This window comes from Oryctolagus cuniculus, chromosome 14, assembly GCF_964237555.1.
Source record: "Oryctolagus cuniculus chromosome 14, mOryCun1.1, whole genome shotgun sequence".
NCBI classification, from domain to species: Eukaryota; Metazoa; Chordata; class Mammalia; order Lagomorpha; family Leporidae; genus Oryctolagus; species Oryctolagus cuniculus.
In genome coordinates, this window is record NC_091445.1 from 10,831,627 (window position 1) to 10,854,926 (window position 23,300).

The following is a 23,300-nucleotide window of genomic DNA, read 5'->3' on the forward strand; positions in this document are numbered from 1 at the left end:
AACAAAGTTAGTTGCTACGACAATTGTCATAGTTTGAATGCTGTACAATTCTACTGCTGTCATATGTCCAAAGCCACTGTCTCTATATTTAAAATGTCTTAGGAATAGGGAAAGTAATGTGATTTCTAAAAGATAAGTTAGGATGTATCAAGCCCTAGGAAATGTATGTTTATATAATTATAACATATATATCTTTGTATCATTAGCAAATTACAGGGCTAATAAGTATTTGAGAATAGAAATATAGAAGGAACTGGCTAATCGAAAAATCTCATCATGCATATTGAGGTTTAGTTACATGAGCTGAACATGCTATGAATTATTAAAACAAGGTGGTTACTACCAACCTAAAGCATTACAAGGTGGCACTATTTAGAATTATTGGCAATCCCCACTTTGCTAACTCATAATGAATTTCTTCATGTGATCCACTTTACATTTGAGGAAATGACACAAAAGTCTATATAAGTCATCATTTAGTTTTAACAACACATTTATGAAGAAATATTGGAACACAATTAAAAAACAAAGTACATACAAAATAACAAGACTACCATAATTTTTATTTCTTTTAACCATGCTTTGTTTCATGAAAAGTGGGGTTATTTTTGTGAGGAGTTAGGTAGAAAATTTTCTGGAGATTTTGAAGGACATTTTAAAATGATTTAGATGTTGAGATAGTGGTCTCTAGGGGTACTTCTCTTTTAAAATATTTCTAAGGAAGTCTGGAAAAATCTATGTCTCTCAAGGAAAAGAAATTTGTCTTAGGATATAACAGAAACAGAGAAAGATTTATACGACCACCAAGAGATGAATAAAGAAGTAGAGTGACTGCTTGGGTCAGACGATCTTATATGTAAGCTACATGTCCTATCACTAGTTTGCTGGATGCAAAGGGGGACTCAAAGGGCTTTGTAGGGCCTGCATATTTTTAAAAGAAAAAGAAAATAATGATATGAAGCATAAGACTCAGAAACTGACAAAACCTAAACCTAAACTTCAACAATAGGAATGCATTTAAGCTAGTCATAGATGGGTAGGTAGATGTAGTATTTACATAATATATGTATATGTCTTTTTAAAAAGATGATGCTAGACTGTAAACTGTGTCATCAAACTTGAAAAATGTTGGGAGAACAAAGAGATTTTATTAAAAACTATCCCTAGAAACGTAACCTAAATCACATTGCACCAAGCACATAAGGGCTTATGCTTATGAAATATTAAGGAGTACATTAAATATATCAACTTTATTATATTATTTCTGAGTGTTTTCCAAAGCAGTTGTGTTTACCACATTTTCATCAAAGCTTGGTATTTTAAATACTGTGCCTTTAAATTTTACCAATTTGGGCCTAAAACATATTGTGGTGGAATGAAAAGGCCATGCCAAGATGGCCTCTGGCAAGCGACCATCAGTTACTCAGGAAAGGCTTCAGAACCCACCTGGCAAAGGAGCCTGCCTGGCAGCAGGCAGTGATTGGTTAGGGCATAAACTGCCCCTTGACCGGATTGGCTGTCTCAGCTATATAAACTGCTGTGCCAACTGAAAAAAATGAGTCTGCGGGCTGCTCGCCTCAGGCCTGCTTTCACCTGACTCCCGGAGTCTGTGTGGTGCCTCCATGCCTCTTGCCCCCACTATGTTCCTCCTCAGAAATAATCCACAGCAACATCTGGCACCAACGTGATTGAGAGAGAGACAGCATGTCAGACTCGGTGAGGTTCCCCCTTGATTTCAGCAAGTAGGCCCCTTAGTGTTTTGTGTGCTGTTCGGTTCTGTGAGGGTGAGCACAGAACCCCCTCTTATACCCCTTTCCTTGTCCTTGTCCTCGATCAAAGTGACCCCAGGTTAGGCACACGCTGCCCAGAGGTGTAACGCCGCTTCTTGGCTCCTCCTTTTACTTTCGGTTCACTCAGTGAATTCACATAAGGGACTGATCATCCCAGAATTCAAAATCAAGTCATCTTCCCTCACTCGAGAGAGGTGATGCTCTGGAGACACCATGTGGGCATACAGCTTTGACCTAACGAATCAAGTAATTCCCTCACTAAGCACAGGACATACTTATGATCTGATACAGCACTGTCAGTTTGTCTAACGTAGGGAACCCCCTGCATAATGCTATCAGCCACTGAGGTGCTAGGAATTTGCTTTGTTATGGCAACAGTGCTGTGCGTGTCTTTCCTTTGGCTAGAGTTGGTGTGGCGTGCTGCTCTTAAGTGCTCAAACATGGGAAAGATACCCCCCTCTCAGACACCCACACAGATTACCAAACATAATGAATCTGTGAGTGATAAGAGCCTGTCACTCCAGCCCTCTGCCTCACAGGCAACAGTTGATGACTTGGGGAGAGAGAGCTCCAACAACACAGCAATGCCTAGTCAGCCACCCCCCAAATATCTGTGGGATGAACTTAGATGACCTCAAGGCAATAACCCATGTGAGGTCATCCCATCCACACCCAGTGAGGATCCCCATGTCTGTAGCAGTCTCTGGGCACCCCAGGCTCTCAGGGCAGCCCCTAGACCCCATCCCACCTACATGTTTGCCATTAATGTAGGAGCAGACGCAGAATTCAGGCCCTGGATTCCAATGCCCAGAAAAAGGCTTCTGCTAACCAAGGGCTGATGATATGCTTGTGTCTTTCCAGGGAATGCGGGACAGCCCATTTGGGTACCAGCCAGAAACCAGCTGACCAAGACTGAGAGACCATCTTGTTAGTGGATGCATCTGCTACCAATTGTTAAGCTACTGCCCTATCATCCTGCCCTGAGGAACTGCACACAGCCACATCAGCTACTGCTTTATACCCCACTAGCTCCAGTCAGCCATTTGATCAGCCAACAGCCTGTGTGTGGTCACGCTGTTTCTGATTACCATTGTTCCTCATTCCTACCCCCTATCTGAGCAAGCACTCGTATGGTCTCTCAGTTTGAGCGCTGGTTAGTCAACAATGGGTAAGATCCCCTGGGGGACAACCTAAGACAGGCGCAGCCGCATGAGAAGACCACATGGAAATAGGGTCAATGATGGTATGGCCAAGGATCATGCCTCCCATTGCTCAAAAATAAATGAAAAGGGGGAAATGTGGTGGAATGAGAATGCCATGCCAAGATGGCCACTGGCAAGTGAGCGTCAGTTACTCAGGAATGACTTTGGAACCCAGCTGGCAAAGGAGCCTGCCTGGCAACAGGCAGTGATTGGTTAGGGCATAAACCGCCCCTTGACCAGATTGGCTGCCTCGGCTATATAAGCTGCTGTACCAACTGAAATAAACGAGTCTGCGGCTGCTTGCCTCTGGCCCACTTTCACCTGACTCCCAGTGTCTGTGTGGTGACTCCATGCATCTTGCCCGCACCGTGCTCCTCCTCTAAGAATGAATCCACCCCAACAACCTATCTCCAGGTGATTTAAACTGGTATATTGTGATTAATAATGAAGTTGAACATTTTCCTCTATCTCTATTGGCTGTTTTCTTCTGTGAAACCTCTATTAATGCTATTAATATCTTTTGCCTTCTCCATTGTATTGTTTGTCTTTTCTTATTGGTCTGAAAACTCTCATAAGTGCAGATAACCAGTTATTGTTTGCATGTTTTGAAAATATCTTCTCTCACTTTGGGACTTGATGCTTCCTCTGTTTTGAGAAGTCTTTGATAAATTAATGTGCTTATAATTATCACTTTTTTCTTCATTTTTATCATTTTGATGTAATGACACATTTGTGTGCAGAGATTATAGATTTACTTCCGAAAGTTTTACAGTTTTACTTTTCACATTTAAATACGTTGTGCAGAATTGATATTTGCATATGGAGTTAAGGAATGATCCTAGGGGTATGATAGGAGGCACCTGCTGCTTGTGCAGTGACTATTCAGAGACCCTAGTACCTGTCTCCTGAGTGTGACATATGCAGTAGGCTAGTATCTGAGTACCAACAGAGCACACTTCGTATATGATCTCTGATATGTTCTTGCCTCTTGGGCAGGCCTTAAGTTTGCTGCAACCTGAACAAACCTAAGCAGGCAACCTGAACAAGGCCAACACTCCACTCACCCTAGCAAATGCCCAATACTGGGCTTGTTTATTATATTTCTAGATCCATGCTTTTTTGGTTTGGTTTCTAAAGATTTTCCTTCAGCTCATGAATTAACCATGCATATTTAAATATGAATATTTTACCCAGTATTTTAAGTGATCTTTCCTAAGAAGTGTTCTCTGAACATCTACCCTGACACACTGTCTGCAACAGAATTCTATAACGAGATTTCAAAATGGTTCTTAAGTGGAATCTAGACTGGATGTACATTAAGCCAAAGTTTGTGCCAAAGGTATCAGCATTGTCTGTTCTACAAAAAGCATAGGCAATGCTCAGAGACATTAGACTTCTTTGCCAAGGAAACTAATTTTGTTTCTAAGAATCTCATTCTTTTCTATTTCTAGTTTGTTTCTTAGGGCTGGCAACGGTACGGTTCTCTCAAAATTGGTACAATGCATTTTCCCACTCTTTATGACAAAACTCATTTCAGTGAAAGACCACTCCCTGAGAATCCTGGCACTGTTTTTGAGGAGGAAAATAAAAGCAATTGAAATTTTCTGATTCCCAATAATAATTTAATACCATCAATTGTAATTTTCCAATACAATATGTGCATCTATCTTATAATTATTTGGGGAATCTTTTCCCTTTATCTCAGAAATTATCTGAGAAAATGCACGCTTTGATCCTGATTAGAGATGGGAGGGGTCTTTCTAGGGAGAAATCTGGGTTGCACACAAGAGCATTTTACATAATAAGTATGGCAGACTCCAAGCAATCAATGTTATCTGACACTAAATTTTCTGCTGGTTTACTTATAGCCAAATCAATTTCTCTAATTATCTCAATGTTGGGGAAATTTAACCTAAAAACTCACAGCAAGGGGCCAGTATTGTGGTATAGCAGGAAAAGCCACCACCTGTGTTGCTGGCATCTCATACAGGTGCAGTTTCAAGTCCTGGCTGTTCCACTTCCAGTCCAGCTCCCTTCTGATATACCTGGAAAAAGCAGAAGATGGTCCAAGTGCTTGAACCTCTGACCTCCGCATGGGCAACTCAGAAAAGGCTCCTGGCTCCTGGCTCCAGCCTGACACAGCCCCAGGCATTGTGAACATCTTGGCAATGAACCAACGGGTAAAGATTCTCTCTCTCTCTCTCTCTCTCTCTTCTCTGAGTATGTGTGTGTGTGTGCATGTGTCTCCATCTCTGTGACATTAACTTTCAAATAAAGTCTTAAAAATCACAAAAAAATGTTAAAAATCTTTTTTAAAAAAATCACAGAGAAATGATTATAAATTAGAAAATAAAGTACATATTCTGGATTTCTGATGAAGTTTCAAGTTTACTTTTTTTTAGAAATGACAACTTTTTAAAAAATAGTGTTAAAATAAAATGACATGTGAATCAGAGAAAAACTTAAAGAATGCTTAAGTTCCACTGCCCGTGGCATCTGCAGTGGATGCTGCTGACAAGATGCCCTTCCAGGACCGTGACATTCAGCCCTCCATCTGTCAGGAGCTCTGGCTTTCCATAAAATTTTCTTCTGGAAACTGCCTTCGGAGAAGAAAGCCAACTGTCCAAAATTTCACTCCAATTTGAGGGCAACTTTCGTTTAACAACTGATTCATTTGGGAGTATAAAGGGTATCCTGCCTCAACTAGGGATAGCTGTGACTGATCAGAGCACCTCCAGAGCTCCTGTGTGATCAATATGAGGCCTTTCTTGCAACTGTGCCACAAATCAAGCTCTGCTTTTGCCCAATCCTGCTTCCCTTCCTCCTTTACATATTGTCATGGTACTTAAAGGATACCCAGGTAGCCGGTGAAACAGTGTTGCTGAGTGGTCCTGGGAAGGTGATTAGCATTTGGATAGGTGGACTGAGAAAAGATGTCCCATCCGTGACAACTTGGGTGGGCATCATTCAACCCGTTGAGGGTCCAGCTAAATAAAAAGAGAGAAGAAGGTGAATTCCATCTTTGAGCCAGGACATCCATCTTCTCCTGCCCTCAGACATCAAAGCTCCTGATTTTCAGACACTCAGACTTAACACCAGTTGCAGCCCATCCAACCCACTTGGATTGAAGTATATCACTGGCTTTCCTTGCAGATTTGGGAGTTCTCAGCCACTGTATTCACATGAACTAATTCCCATAATAAGCACTTTCATGTCTATCTGTTTATGTACCATCTATTTCCTATTGATTCTGTTTCTCTGGAAACCCTTAACTTTATATAGATAGATAGATAGACAGACAGAGAGATGGATAGATCTTGTGCCCAAAAATACTAACCAATAAACTTCCTGATCATGTATCTCAGTCTTAAGTCTTCTGACCAAAGAGTGATGCCAAGAGTAAACCTAGGAAGCAGACCCTAAAAAGGAATGAAGGATCTGGATCTTCCCTAGGCCAGTTGGTAATAAGGACCCTGTCACCTGTCACTAGCACTTCAGGAATACTTTTATAACTCCAGTGTGAAAATACTCACCAAAGGCAAACTAATGGAAGGGAGTGTAACAGTGCACAGTGTCTCAGGTATTCAAGAAGTGTGTAGGGTCTCCTTAGAGACATTAGAATGGAAAGCTAAGGCAAGTTAGCCATTAACTTAGGCAAAGTTTGGAAGCCAGAGGGCCTCCTTGGCAGCACATGAAGAGCTCTAATCTTTGACAGCCAAAGAACAGGAAAAGCTAAATATCAGACCCATAACTTTATACAAGATAGTATATTTACAGCAAATGCTGACTTCTCAGTCCCAGCAGGTCTGCTGTTCCAGGATCAAGGCCCTCACGGGGAAGGAATAGGAACATGGAACCTGAGTTGGTAACATTTAGGTCATGGATTAATTAATCTAGATTTCTTACTTTTCCCTGAACCTTCCAGATCTGAAGAAGTGGCTTGTTCTCTCCTTTTTTAAAATTTATTTATTTACACAGAGAGAGAAGGAGAGGCAGTTACACACACACTCACACAGAGAGAGAGAGAGAGAAAGAGAGGTCTTCCATTTGCTAGTTCACACCCCAATTGGCCGCAATGGTCAGAGCTGCGCCGATCCAAAGCCAGGAGCCTAGAGCCTCCTCCAGGTCTCCCACATGGGTGCAGGGGCCCAAGGACTTGGGCCATCTTCTGCTGCTTTCCCAGGCCATAGCAGATAGCTGGATCAGAAGAGGAGCAGCCAGGACTAGAACCGGTGCCCATATGGGATGGTGGCACTGCAGGCGGTGGCTTTACCCGGTACACCACAGCACCGGCCCCTGGTCTCTCCTTTTGAAGAGTAACTTTCCACACTTTTTTTGCAAGTGATATAGAGGCCACCACCTTGAAAAATAAGCAAACACCCCCCCGCCACAACAACAACAACAAAACGGCCTTCCTGATAATCCACCTCCACATCCTTTTCTGACTACCAAACCAATTATTAGAATCAAATAGCAGCTACTAAGAGGGATAATGTATTAAGTTGTTCATTAACAGTCAGGGCTATGCTGATCAAGTCACCGTTTCCCATAGTGTCCATTCCACTTCAACAGGTTTCCTTTTTGGTGTTCAGTCAGTTGTCACCGATCAGGGAGAACATATGGTATTTGTCCCTTTGGGACTGGCTTATTTCACTCAGCATGATGTGTTCCAGATTCCTCCATTTTGTTGCAAATGACTGGATTTCGTTGTTTCTTACTGCGGTATAGTATTCTAAAGAGTACATATCCCATAATTTCTTTATCCAGTCTACCGTTGATGGGCATTTAGGTTGGTTCCAGGTCTTAGCTATTATTAATTGAGCTGCAATAAACATTAGGGTGCAGACCGCTTTTTTGTTTGCCAATTTAAATTCCTTTGGGTAAATTCCAAGGAGTGGGATGGCTGGGTCGAACGGTAGGGTTATCTTCAGGTTTCTGAGGAATCTCCAGACTGACTTCCATAGTGGCTTGACCAGTTTGCATTCCCACCAACAGTGGGTTAGTGTCCCTTTTTCCCCACATCCTCGCCAGCATCTGTTGTTGGTAGATTTCTGAATGTGAGCCATTCTAACCGGGGTGAGGTGGAACCTCATTGTGGTTTTGATTTGCATTTCCCTGATTGCTAATGACCTTGAACATTTTTGCATGTGCCTGTTGGCCACTTGGATTTCCTCTTTTGAAAAATGTCTATTGAGGTCCTTGGCCCATCTCTTAAGTGGGTTGTTGGTTTTGTTTTTGTGGAGTTTCTTGATCTCTTTGTAGATTCTGGTTATTAACCCTTTATCTGTTGCATAGTTTGCAAATATTTTTTCCCATTCTGTCGGTTGTCTCTTCACTCTCCTGACTGTTTCTTTTGCAGTACAGAAACTTCTCAATTTGATGCAATCCCAATAGTTGATTTTGGCTTTGACTGCCTGTGCTTCCCGGGTCTTTTCCAGAAACTCTTTGCCTGTGCCAATATCTTGAAGGGTTTCTCCAATGTTCTCTAGTAACTTGATGGTGTCAGGTCATAGATTTAGGTCTTTAATCCATGTTGAGTTGATTTTTGTGTAAGGTGTAAGGTAGGGGTCTTGCTTCATGCTTCTGCACGTGGAAATCCAATTTTCCCAGCACCATTTATTGAATAGACTGTCCTTGCTCCAGGAATTAGTTTTAGATCCTTGATCAAATATAAGTTGGCTGTAGATGTTTGGGTTGATTTTTGGTGTTTCAATTCTGTTCCATTGGTCTATCCATCTGTTTCTGTACCAGTACCATGCTGTTTTGATTACAACTGCCCTGTAGTATGTCCTGAAATCTGGTATTGTGATGCCTCCGGCTTTGTTTTTGTTGTACAAGATTGCTTTAGCTATTCGAGGTCTCTTGTGCCTCCATATAAATTTCAGCATCATTTTTTCCAGATCTGAGAAGAAGGTCTTCGGTATCTTGATTGGTATTGCATTGAATTTATAAATTGCTTTTGGGAGAATGGACATTTTAATGATATTGATTCTTCCAATCCATGAGCATGGAAGATTTTTCCATTTCTTGGTATCCTCTTCTATTTCTTTCTTTAAGGTTTTGTAATTTTGCATCGTAGAGATCTTTAACGTCCTTGGTTAAGTTTATTCCAAGGTATTTGATTGTTTTTGTAGCTATTGTGAATGGGATTGATCTTAGAAGTTCTTCCTCAGCCATGGCATTGTCTGTGTATACAAAGGCTGTTGATTTTTGTGCATTGATTTTATACCCTGCTACTTTGCCAAACTCTTCTATGAGTTCCAATAGTCTCTTAGTAGAGTTCTTTGGGTCCCCTAAATAAAGAATCATGTCATCTGCAAAGAGGGATAGTTTGAGTTCTTCCTTCCCAATTTGTATCCCTTTAATTTCTTTTTCTTGCCTAATAGCTCTGGCTAGAACCTCCAGAACTATATTGAATAGCAGTGGTGAGAGTGGACATCCCTGTCTGGTCCCAGATCTCAGTGGAAATGCTTCCAACTTTTCCCCATTCAATAGGATGTTGGCTGTGGGTTTTTCATAGATTGCTTTGATTGTATTGAGGAATGTTCCTTCCAAATCCAGTTTCCTTAGAGTTTTCATCATGAACGGGTGTTGTATTTTATCAAATGCTTTCTCGGCATCTATTGAGATAATCATATGGTTTTTCTTCTGCAGTCTGTTAATGTGGTGTATCATATTGATTGTTTTGCGCACATTAAACCATCCCTGCATACCAGGGATAAATCCCACTTGGTCTGGGTGGATGATCTTTCTGATGTGTTATTGCATTCTATTTGCGAGAATTTTATTGAGGATTTTTGCATCTATGTTCATCAGGGATATTGGTCTGTAATTCTCTTTCAATGCTGCATCTTTCTCTGGCTTAGGAATTAAGGTGATGCTGGCTTCATAGAAAGAATTTGGGAGGATTCCCTCTTCTTCGATTGTTCTGAATAGTTTGAGAAGAATTGGAGTTAGTTCTTCTTTAAATGTCTGGTAGAATTCAGCAGTGAATCCATCTGGTCCTGGGCTTTTCTTTGTTGGGAGGGCCTTTATTACTGTTTCAATTTCTGTCTCAGTTATGGGTCTGTTTAGGTTTTTGATGTCTTCCTGGTTCAATTGAGGTAGGTTGCATGTGTCCAGGAATCTATCCATTTCTGATAGGTTTCCCTGTTTGCTGGCATACAAGTCCTTGTAGTAATTTCTGATGATTCTTTTTATTTCTGTGGTGTCTGTTGTTACGTTTCCTTTTTCATCTCTGATTTTATTGATTTGGGTCTTTTCTCTTCTTTTTTTAGTAAGTTGGGCCAATGGGGTGTCAATTTTGTTTATTTTTTCAAAAAACCAGCTCCTCGTTTGGCTGATTTTTTGGAATGTTTTTCTTGATGCAATCCTGTTGATTTCTTCTCTGATTTTAATTATTTCTCTTCTCCTACTAGATTTGGGTCTGGTTTGCTGCAGGTTTTCTAGATCCTTGAGGTGATTTCAAAGCTCATCTATTTGGTGCCTTTCCAATTTCTTGATGTAGGCACCTATTGATATAAACTTTCCTCTTAACACTGCTTTTGCTGCATCCCATAAGTTTTGGTATGTTGTGCTGTTATCCTCATTTACTTCCAGAAAGTTTTTGATTTCTCTTTTGATTTCTTCTATGACCCATTGTTCATTCAGGAGCATGTTGTTCAATCTCCATGTGTTTGCATATGCTCTAGGGATTCCTGAGTTGCTAATTTCCAACTTCATTCCTTTATGGTCTGAGAAGCTGCATGGTATGATTCTAATTCTTTTGAATTTGTTGAGACTTGCTTTATGGCCTAGTGTGTGATCAATCCTAGAGAAGGTTCCATGCACTGCTGAGAAGAATGTAAAGTCTTTAGATGTAGGATTGAAAGTTCTGTATATATCTGTTAGATCCATTTGGGCTATAGTGTCGTTTAAATCTACTGTATCCTTGTTGATCTTCTGTCCGGATGATCTGTCTATTTCTGAGAGTGGAGTATTGAAGTCCCCCAGTACTATTGTATTGGGGTCTAAGTCTCCCTTTAAGTCCGTTAACAAATCTTTTAGATAAACCGGTGCCCTGTAGTTAGGTGCATATACATTGATAATTGTTATATCTTCCTGTTGAATTGATCCCTTAATCATTATGTAGTGTCCCTCTTTGTCTCTCTTAACAGTTTTTGTGGTAAAGTTTATGGTGTCTGATATTAAGATGGCTATGCCTGCTCTTTTTTCATTTCTGTTGGCATGGTATATCTTTTTCCAGCCTTTCACTTTCAGTCTGTATGGATCTTTGTTGGAAAGATGTGTTTCTTGTAAGCAGCAAATAGATGGGTTTTGTTCCTTAACCCAATCAGCCACACAGTTATTCTTAAGTGTTGAAATTTAACTGAAATGTGATCCCTGTTAAACATAAGAGTAGGAATAAGAGAGGGAAGAGATATATAATTTGGGACATGCTCAAGCTGACTTGCCCCAAATGGTAGAGTTAGAAACATACCAGGGGACTCCAATTTAATCCCATCAAGGTGGCATGTACCAATGCCATCTCACTATTCCAAGTGATCAATTTCAGTTCACAATTGATCATAATGAAAGGACTAAGAGTCAAAGGGAGCACATAAACAAGTCTAGTACCTGCTAACACTAACCGATGGAATAAATAAAGGGGAGAGTGATCCAACATGGGAAGTGAGATACTCAGCAGACTCATAGAATGGCAGATGTCCTAAATAGCACTCTGGCCTCAGAATCAGCCCTAAAGGCATTCGGATCTGGCTGAAAAGCCCATGAGAGTATTTCAGGCATGGAAAGCCAAGACACTCTGGCAAAAGATCTCTGTGAGTGAGATCTCAGTGGAAAGAACAGGTCTTCAAAGAAGGAGGTACCTTCCTCTGAAGGGAGGAGAGAACCTCCACTTTGACTATGACCTTGTCTAAACAAGATAAGAATCGGAGAACTCAGAGGGCTTCCATAGCCTTGGGAACTCATGACTGGAGCATAGGGAGATTACTGATGCCATAGACAGGAGTGTCAATTGGTAAAGTCAACAACAGGAGTCACTGTGCACTTACTCCTCATGTAGGATCTCTGTCCTTAATGTGCTGTGTATTGAGATTTAATGCTAAAACGAGTACTCAAACAATATATTTCACTTTGTGTTTCTATGGGGGTGCAAACTGTTGAAATCTTTACTTAATGCATACTAAACGGATCCTCTGTGAAAAAAAAAATTATCAACTCCCAACTTGACTCTCACTGGGATTAAACATGACAATAGGTCTGATCTGATTTCATCATCATTTTAAAAAAATCATCTATTATTCCTCACTTTATGTTTCTGTGTGGGAGCAAACTGTTGAAATCCTTACTTAATGTATACTAAGCTGATCTTCTGTATATTAAGATAATCGAAAATGAATCTTGATGTGAATGGAAGGGGAGAGGGAGTGGGAAAGGGGAGGGCTGTGGGTGGGAGGGACGGTATGGGGGGGAAGCCATTGTAATCCATAAATCGTACTTTGGAAATTTATATTCATTAAATAAAAGTTAAAAAAAAAAGAATCAAATAGCAGCTGTCATCATGTCTCAACAGGCTAATCCTCTGCCTTGCGGCGCCAGCACACTGGGTTCTAGTCCCGGTCGGGGCGCCAGATTGTGTCCTGGTTGCTCCTCTTCCAGGCCAGCTCTCTGCTGTGGCCCGGGAGTGCAGTGGAGGATGGCCCAAGTGCTTGGGTTCTGTACCCGCATGGGAGACCAGGAGAAGCATCTGGCTCCCGGCTTCGGATCAGTGCAGTGCGCCGGCCACAGCACACCAGCCATGGCGGCCATTGGAGGGTGAACCAATGGCAGGGGAAGACCTTTCTCTCTGTCTCTCTCTCTCACTGTCCACTCTGCCTGTCAAAAAAAAAAAAAAAAAAAAGAATCAAATAGCAGCATAACCTGGCCAAGGAAATTCTGAGTCTACTATGGGAATAAAGGAAAATAAAGCTGGAGGAGCTGCAGGGGCTTTAAAATATAAACAAGGGGAGCCGAGAGAGGGGTTCTAGTTCATAACAGGGCTATAGCATAAATGTGGATTCACAGATTTTGGTAAGAGGGGTTTGTTGGTATAGATGCTGCAGGATTAAATATGATCTTGAGAAGGACCTTGGTAACAGCACAAATATACTTTTGATGTGATTTTTAATAATTTACTTATTAGAGAGAGAGAGAGAGATTGAGAACTCCTATTCATTGATTCACTACCCCAAATGCCCACAACAGCTGGAGTGGGGCTGGGATAAAATCAGGTCAGGAATTCAATCATGTCTCAAATAAATGGGCAAACACATCACCACTGCTTAATTTAGGGTCTGCATTAGCAAGAAACTGGAATGAGGAGGTAGATCCTGGAATTGAACCCAGTTACTCCATTGTGGGACATGGGCATCTTACCACTAAACTTAACGCCTATTCAGCAAACATAATTTTAAATAGCTCTTAGAAATTTAAAAAAATATATATGATACAAAGTAAATAAAGAAGAAATTCTAGAGCTGCCATGGAAAATATGTGAAAAGGCATCAACTGGCTCAGGATTTCAGAATTCTATTGTGGCAATACTACACAGAGCTGGGAAATCCTCCAGAGAACTATATTCCATAGGAAGGTTTGTAGAACAGGGTAATGCTCTGGAAAGAGGAGCACCCAAGTCATGGGGTGAAGCTTAGTGATGGCTGGTCTCTATGGTCCAGGGCTGATATTAGGAGATGACATTACATAACTGCTCTCCCTGAGAGCAGTAGGAATAATAGAGTCTAGAAATCATAGCAGAGAACTGATGATACTGAACCATTGGAAGCAAGTTGAGGGCTAAATCATTATGAGTGGGTAATCACAAGGAGCTGTGGAGACAGTTCAAATAACATGGTATTCCTAGAGAAAACAGATGGACAGGCAAGTGTACTTGTTTTTTTCCATTTAAAAATTTCATTTATTTATTCCGTTTTTAAGCCAAACAAATTTCACCTGTGTCATATACTCAGGTTTAGGAGCATAGTGATAATTCCCACCCTACCCTCCCTCTTGCCCACACTGCCACCCTCACTCCTCTTTCCTTTCTTACTCTTTAATTTTTACAATGATCTGCTTTCAGTTATTTTATACTCATAAGATTAACCTTACATTAAATAAATAATTCAACAAATAGTAAACATGAAATAATACCATTCCTCTATAGTAGAGATAAGGGCTGTAAAAAAAATCAATGAATCTCAAAATATTTGCAAACTATGCAATTTTGAAGGATTAATATCCAGAATCTATAGACGGCTCAAGAAACTCAACGAAAACAAAGCAAACAATCCAGTTAAGAAATGGGCAAAGGAGTTGAACAGGCACTTTTCAAAACAGGAAATTCAAATAGCCAACGGACACATGAAGAAATACTCAGGATCACTAGCCATCAGGGAAATGCAAATCAAAACCACAATGAGGTTTCACTTCACTCCAGTTAGAATGGCTCTCATAAAGACATGAAAAATGCTGGGAAGGATGCAGGGAAGAAGTATATATCTATTTTTTAAAAAAGATTTTATTTGAAAGGCAAAGTTGCGGGGGGTGGGGGTGTCTTCCATCCACTAGTTCACTCCCCCAAATGGTCACAATGGCTGGAGCTGCGCCAATCTGAAGCCAGGAGCCTGGAGCTTCTTCCAGGTCTCCCACGTGGGTGCAGGGGCCTAAGCACTTGGGCCATCTTCTATTGCTTTCCCAGGCCATAGCAGAGAGCTGGAGTAGAAGTGGGGCAGCCGGGACATTAACTGGTGCCATATGGGATGCCAGTGGCTATGCTACAGTGCCTGCGCCAAGAAGTATATTTCTTAGTTTAAACCTCGAAAAGTAATCATCAGTGGGTAATCAAGAAGATTAAAGTGTGGGGAGCAACTGGGAGCAACTCGGACTAGACTAAGTTACTGGAATTAAGACTTATTCTATGCATCTGCTCTCCCACAATATGGCGCTGGGAGAGGAGGAAACAGCTTCTACACAGCTGCCTCCAGTTCAACCAATAAGCAGCAGGACCTGCTCCTGATTGGAGGAGAGCAGCGTACCCCTCATGTGGGTAGCAGAGTTGGGATTGGTGGAAGAGGACTATAAAGGAGGAGAGAGACAACATGCACCAGGAACATCTATCTGAAGGAACACCTGTGCAGCCCCCGAGAGAGCCGGCCGGCGGTGTGCCGCTCCCCTGCGGAAGTGGGGAAAGTGGCAGGGGGAACCGCCCTTCCACGGAGGTGGAAGGGACGGTAGCCAACCCGGGAAGAACCAGCAGCAAACCCGGGAAGGGCCGAGCAGACAAAAAGAACAGCGCAGGGTTCTGTGTCGTTCCTCCACGAAGAGGGGGAGCGACATTAAAGCACCTTCCCAGTTTTTGACCTGAACCAGTCTCAGAAACAAAATTCAATCACTGAAAGAGAATCTGGATCTGCAAGAGAAAAGAAACTTGCAACACTGTAGCAAATGTGTATGGTCATCCTCCCTAAAGGAGTCAAAAACTTGAGAGGGGAAATACCCATTTTTTAAAAAGATTTACTTATTTTATTTGAAAGAGGTGGAGGGAATTTATCTTCTGTTTACTCCACAAATGGCTGCAATAGGCAAGACTGGGCCATGTTGAAGCCAGGACCCGGGAATTCATGTGGCTCTCCTATAGGGGTGTCAGGAGCCGAAGTACTTAGGCCATCTTCTGGTGTCTTCCCAGGCACATTAGCAGGAAGCTAGACCAGAAGCAGAGGAGCTAAGAATCAAACAAGCATTCTCATATGGTATATGGGTATTGCAAGGAGTGGCTTAATCTATTGTGCCACAATGCCAGTCTCAACCTGGCACCCTCCCCTATTTTTTGAGGACTATTGGACATAAGGTCTGAGTGAACCTTCATAAATGGTGGCTCAAAGAGTCAGCAAGGCTTCCATTAGAGTGGAGACATATGGGAGCTGGGTATTAAGTAGGGTCCTGGGCCAGGTCTGGCTTACAGTAGGACCACTAACTTGATGGTGGTCATGGCTTCGATCTCCACACATATAAATGGACTGGACATGCTTGGTAGCCTGCTGAGCCTGCACATTTGGCCCTTGGCATGCAGAGTAAAATGGGAATGGTAGAGAAATTTACAAAACTTCTCTTTCACAGCCAACATATTTCATCCCAGTGGTAATGGGAGGGGTTAACGCCACCCTTTTTTTTCTTTTTTTTTTTAACTTTTATTTAATGAATATAAATTTCCAAAGTACAGCTTATGGGTCACAATGGCTTCCCCCCCATAACGTCCCTCCCACCCGCAACCCTCTCCTTTCCCACTCCCTCTCCCCTTCCATTCACATCAAGATTCATTTTTGATTCTCTTTATATACAGAAGATCAGTTTAGCATACATTAAGTAAAGATTTCAACAGTTTGCTCCCACACAGAAACATAAAGTGAAAAATACTGCTTGAGTACTAGTTATAGCATTAAATCACAATGTACAGCACACTAAGGATAAAGATCCTACATGAGGAGTAAGTGCACAGTGACTCCTGTTGTTGACTTAACAATTGACACTCTTGTTTATGGCCTCAGTAATCACCCTAGGCTCTTGTCATGAGCTGCCAAGGCTATGGAAGCCCCCTGAGTTCACCGACTCTGATCATATTTAGACAAGGCCATGGTCAAAGTAGAAGTTCTTTCCTCCCTTCGGAGAAAGGTACCTCCTTCTTTGATGACCCGTTCTTTCCACTGGGATCTCACTCACAGAGATCTTTCATTTAGATTTTTTTTCCCCAGAGTGTCTTGGCTTTGCTGAGGCAGTGGTTAGCATCACATTTCTATTTAAATTCTTCATAGCCCTAATGAATTATACAAAGCCAGATGGATCTCGAACAATACATTCAACTGCCACAAACTTAACCAATAGCACCTATTGTGCCAAATGTGGTATAGTTACCAGAAAAGAGTAATATATCCTCAAGAATACGTGTACAGCAATTACTCTGGCAAATATCTTTTCCATTCCTATTAGTAAAGAGAATCACAGAGGTTATATTCACTTGAGATAAACAAGCGTACACATTTAGTCTTTTTCCAAGGCACCCTTTGTCATAATACAGTCCAAAGGAATCAACCGGATCATCTGGGATTTCCACCAAATATCCCATTGGTCCAGATTATTGCTGAAATTGGGTAATCAGATCAATCAAAAATTGGCAAGGATGTGGGAGGCTGTGATAAGAAACATGTGCTCAGGAGGACTCCAAGATGGCGGATTAAGGAATAACACAGTGCTAGGCTAGGGATGAATGGTTAAAAAAAAAAAGGAAAAAAAAAGTGTAGGAAGTGTACTCTCAGGGGAGAACTACAGAGAAAAGCACACTGGAAATCCTTCAAGAGGAGGAAGGTGTGGACATGCAGCATGAACACAATCACAAGCAGGACTGCAGAAATGGAGGAGAGATTGGACTGCAGCAACCTGTGGTGATATAGCCTGAGGGAGAGCATGGTGTGAGACTGGACAGGAGCCTTTGTGACTAGCAGTTGCTAGCAGTTGCCTGTGGATCAAATGGAATTAGAAGGAGCATGCTTATCTCATCCCAACTTCCCACAACAGTACCCACTACCTGGCTGAGAAAGATCGGGTGCAATTTTGGCTTCTGGCAGGAGCTGCAGAAGACATTGTGCATACACATACACAGCAACTGGCTGAGATAGGATGCCATCTTATCAGCAGATTGGCAATAGGGGCAGGGAGACAGCACGATTCAGCCAGTGGCTCTTGTGTACATGTGTGATCCAGACATTTTAGTAGAGGGAACAATTTGTTGTCCTCACTGACTTTAAGCCTGGCTGGGAGGTAGCTGGGCAACCACGTAGCACAATGAGGCACCTGCTGCCTCTCGGGAGCAAGATGCCTAGGTGGAGCTGTCTCAGGAAACAATCTGCCTCTATGTTGACTTAGGGGCAGGGCAGAGAGAAACCTATGCACACAGAGAATGTGAGAGCTTTGTATGATGAGACTGTGGGAACTCGGTGGTTACATGAGAAGGTTCAAGGTTTAGTGGGGTCTGTAGGCAATCACTGGGTGCAGCTCCACTTGCTCAGAGCTCCTTGGTTGCCTATAGCAGGTCATTGCAGCAAGAACTGTGCTCAGAGGGAGGACTGCATAGATCATTCGTGCAGTTCATCATGGCAGGGAACACACTGGGGGTTAACATCCAGGCAATTGAGATCTACCACATCCAATCTGGGTGTAACCCTGGATAGTCACCCTACCCCTGAGCATTGAGCAGAGTTTACTGACCACACCTACCACATACCTCTTGGTGTTCATTGAAAGTGCAGACATTAAGCCACAGAGGCACAGTTCAAAGACAAATGCCATCAAAGGAAAAAATAAAAATCAACTCCACGAATGCCTTAAAACAATTACAGAAATTCAAGAAACAAGAATAAGGAAGAAACCTAAACCCTCCAAGGGATACAATATTTGAATACTAGAAAGTGAAGATGAAGAGACTGAAGAAATGCCAGAAACGGAATTCAAAAAATTAATCATAGGATTACTCAAAAGCCATCAGAAGCAAATCCACGAACTAAAGAAAACCATACATGACGTGAATAAAAATTTTTTCCATGAAGAAGAAGAAAAAGGAGAAGGATAAGAAGGAATAATAAGAGATTTATGGGATACTATCAAATGACCCAACATACGGGTTTTAGGAGTTTCCTGAAGGTATGGAAAGAGAATGGACTAGAAGTCCTGGTTAGTGAGATAATTACAGAAAACTTCCCTAATTTGGAGAAAAAAAAAAAAAGGGACGCCCAAGTAGAGGAAGCACACAAAACTCCCCTAACAGACATGACCAGAAAAGATCTTCAACAAGATACATTATAGTTAAGCTTTCCACAGTAAAATATAAAGATTCTAAAATGTGCGTGAGAGAAATGCCAGATTACTTTCAGAGGATCTCCAATTAGACACACAGCTGACTTCTCATCAGAAACTCTACAGGCTACAAGAGAATGGCAAGAAATATTCCAAGTTTTAAGAGAACAAAAATGTCAACCCAGAATACAATACTCTACAAAGTTCTCATCTATGATGTACTTGACATAAAGACCTTTCATAACAAACAAATTGAAAAAAATTTGTCACCACTCTTCCAGCCTTACAAAAGATGCTTAAGGATGCGCTATATACAGAAATACAGACAGACAGCCAACATTAGGCAAGAATGGGAAGGCAGATAAATCCAAATAAAAATAGGACTATTTATTGAAAAATGGTAGGGCCAAGTTCTTATGAATTAGTCACCTTAAATGTAAACAGCCTCAACACTCCAGTTAAAAGATAAAAATATGACTGAATGGGTTAAAAACAAGAGCAAACTATATGCTGCCTACAAGAAACACATTTCACCAATAAAGATACATACAGACTGAAAGGATGGAAAAAGATATTCCATGCTAACAGAAAGCAAAAAGGGCAGGTGTTTCCGAACTAATATCAGACAAAATAGACTTACATATAAAACCTGTTAAAAGAGACAAAGAAGGGCAATATGTAATTTTTAAGAGATCAATTCAACATATAATATATGTATGCACACCCAATTACAGGGCACCAGGCTATTTATGAGAACCATTAATGGATCTAAAGTGAGACATACACTACACTACAATAGTAATAGTGTACTTCAACACTCCACTTTCATCAATAGACCGATCAACTAGATAGAAAATCAACAAACAACAGAGTTAGTTGACACTATGGATCAAATGGACCTAACTGATATCTATAGAACTTTTCAACCTATAGTTGCAGAATACACATTCTTCTCATGAATATGTGGAACTTTTTCTAGGAAAGAGAAAGTTCATATGCTAGGCCACCAGGCAAGTCTCAGAAAATTCAAAAAAAACTGAAATCATACCATACATCTCTGACCACAGTGAAATGAAGGTGTAAATCAACAATTCAAGAATCTCTAGATATTATTCAAATACTTGGAGAATGAACAACACGTTCCTGAATGAATAGTGAGTCATAGAAGAAATCAAGAGAAATGAAAAAATTTCTGGAAACAAATGAAGATGAAAATATCATACCAAAACTTATGTGATACAGCAAAAGCAGTGTTAAGAAGGAAGTTTATAGCCATCAGTGCCTACATGAAGAAATTGGAATGTTATCAAATAAATGAGATATCAGTTCATCTCAAGGACCTAGAACAACAACAACAAACCAAACCCAAAATTGGTAGGAGAAAAGAAATAATAAAAATTACAGATGAAATAAATAAAATTTAAACAAACAAACAAAAAACAATACAAAAGATCAGTGAAATGAAGAGCTGGCTTTTTGAATAAACAAAATTGACACACTGTAGGCCCAACTAATCAAAAAGAAGTGGGAGAAGACCCAAATCAATTAAATCATACATGAAATACAAAATGTAATGACAGACACCACATAAATAAAAGAAATAAGGAATTACTACCAAGAGCTGTATGTCCAAAATAGGAAACCTAGAAGAAATAGATACATTCCTAGACAAATACAATCTACCAAAATTGTGTAATGAAGACATGGACAACATAAACAGACCAATAACCGACAGAGATTGAATCAGTAATAAATACCCTCAAACAAACAAAAAGGATCAGATGCCTTCATTACTGAATTCTTTCTGACATTTAAAGAAGAACCAATTCCAACTGTTCTCAAGCTATTAAAAACAATTTAAAGAGAGGGAATCTTCCCAAACTCCTTTTATGAAGCCTGCATCACCTTGATATGTATGTAACCACAAAAAGATATGACAGAGAAAGAGAACTATAGATCAATATCCCTGAAGAACATAGACGCAAAAATCCTCAACAAAATACTAGCCAATAGAATCCAACAACACATCAGAAAGACCACTTACCCAGATCAAGTGGGATTTATCCCTGGTATGCAGAAATGGTTAAACATTCACAAATCAATAAATGTGATACATCACATTAACAAACTGAAGAAGAAAAATCAAATGGCTATGTCAATAAATGCAGAGAAAGCATTTGATAAAATACAAGATCCTTTCACGATAAAAAAACCTTAAGCAAATTGGGTATAGAAGTAACATTCCTCAACATAATTAAGGCAATTTATGACAAACCCATGGCCAGCATCCTATTGAATGTGGAAAAGCTGGAAGCATTCCCTGTAAGATCAAGAACCAGACAAGAATGTCCACACTTATCACTGTTATTTAGTATAGTCCTGCAAGTTTTAATCACAGCCATTAGGCAAGAAAAATAAATCAAAGGGATACAAACAAGAAAGGAGAAAATTAAACTAACCCAATTTGCAGATGACATGATCCTACATATAGAGGATTGAAAAGACTCTACTGAGAGACTATTGGAACTCATAAAAGAGCTCTCTACAATGAAAATTACAAAACACTAAAGAAAGAAAGAGAAAACATTTAAAATGAAAAAATATTCCATGTTCATGGATTGGAAGAATCAACACCATCAACAAGTCTATACTTTCAAAAGCAATTTGCAGATTCAGTGCAATCCCAATCAAAATACCAACAACATTCTTTTCAGACCTAGAAAAAATGATGCTGAAATTTATATGGAAACACAGGAGACCACGAATAGCTAAAGCCATAATAAACAAACAAACAAAAAAAGCTGGTGGCATCACAATCCCTACTTTCAAGACATAGAGCAGGTCAGTTGTAATCAAAACAGTGGGGTACTTGCACAAAAACAGATTGTAGGCCACTGGAACAGAATTGAAATTCCAGAAATCAATTCATACATTGACAACCAAATTATATTTACCAAAGGAGCTAAAATGAACTCCTGGAGTAAGGACAATCTCTTCAACACATGGTGCTGGGGAAACTGAATCTCCACATGCAAAAGTATAAAAGTAGACCTACACCTTACACAAAAATCCACTAAAAATGGATCAAGACCTTAATCTACAACCTGATGCTATCAAATTTCTGGAAAACATTGGGGAAACATTGCAAGATATTTGCATAAGCAAAGACTTGGAAAAAAGCTCAGAAGCATGGGCAATCAAAGCCAGAATAGACAAATGGGATTATATCAAACTGAGAAGCTTCTGTACTGCAAAAGAAACATTCAGCAAAGTGAAGACACAACTGACAGAATGGGAAAAAATATTTGTGAAGCACACAACTGATAAAACCTTAACATGTAGAATCTATAAACAGCTCAATAAATTCAACAACAAACAAAACAAACTAACCATTTAAGAAATGGGCCAAGGACTTGAATAGTCATTTCTCAAGAGAGGAAATTCAAATGGCCAACAAACACTTGAAAAAATACTCAGGATCACTAGCCATCCAGGAAATGCAATTCAAAACCACAATGAGGTTTCACCTCACTCCCGTTAGAATCGCTTTCATACAAAAATCAACAACTAACAAATGCTGTCAAAAATGTGGGGGATAAGGTACTCTACTCCACTCTTGGTGGGAATGTAAACTGGTACAGTCACTGTGGAAGACAGTATGGAGATACCTCAGAAATCTAAGTATAGACCTACCATATGATCCACCCATTCCACTCCAGGGAATTAACCTAAACCAAAAGAAATCATTCTCTGAAAGCATTATCTGTACCCCCATGTTCTTTGCAGCACAATTGACAATAGCTAAGATATGGAATTAACCCACATGTCCATAAACTGTTGACTAGATAAATAAATTATGGGATATATTCAAATGGAGTACTACTAAGCTGTAAAAAAATGAACTCATGCTTTGCAACAAGATGGATGCAACTGGAAACCATTAAACTTAGTGAAATAAGCCAGTTCCATTGGTTGAACTCTGTGATTAACACACAATTATTCTTAGGTGTTTAAATTTTAACAAAAATGATCCCTGTTAAATATAAGAGTGGGAATAAGAGAGGGAGGAGATGTACAATTTGGGACATGCTCAATCGGACTTGCACCAAATGGTGGAGTTAGAATCATGCCAGGGGATCCCAATACAATCCCATCAAGGTGGCATGTACCAATGCCATCTCACTAGTCCAAGTGATCAACTTCAGTTCACAATTGATCACACTGATAGGTCTAAGAGTCAAAGGGATCACACAAACAAGTCTAGTGTCTGCTAATACTAGCTGATAGAATCAAAAAGGGAGAGAACAATCCATCATGGGAAGTGGGATACACAGTAAACTCATAGAATGGCAGATGTCCTAAATAGCACTCTGGCCTCAGAATCAGCCCTTAAGGCATTCGGATATGGCTGAAGAGCCCATGAGAGTAT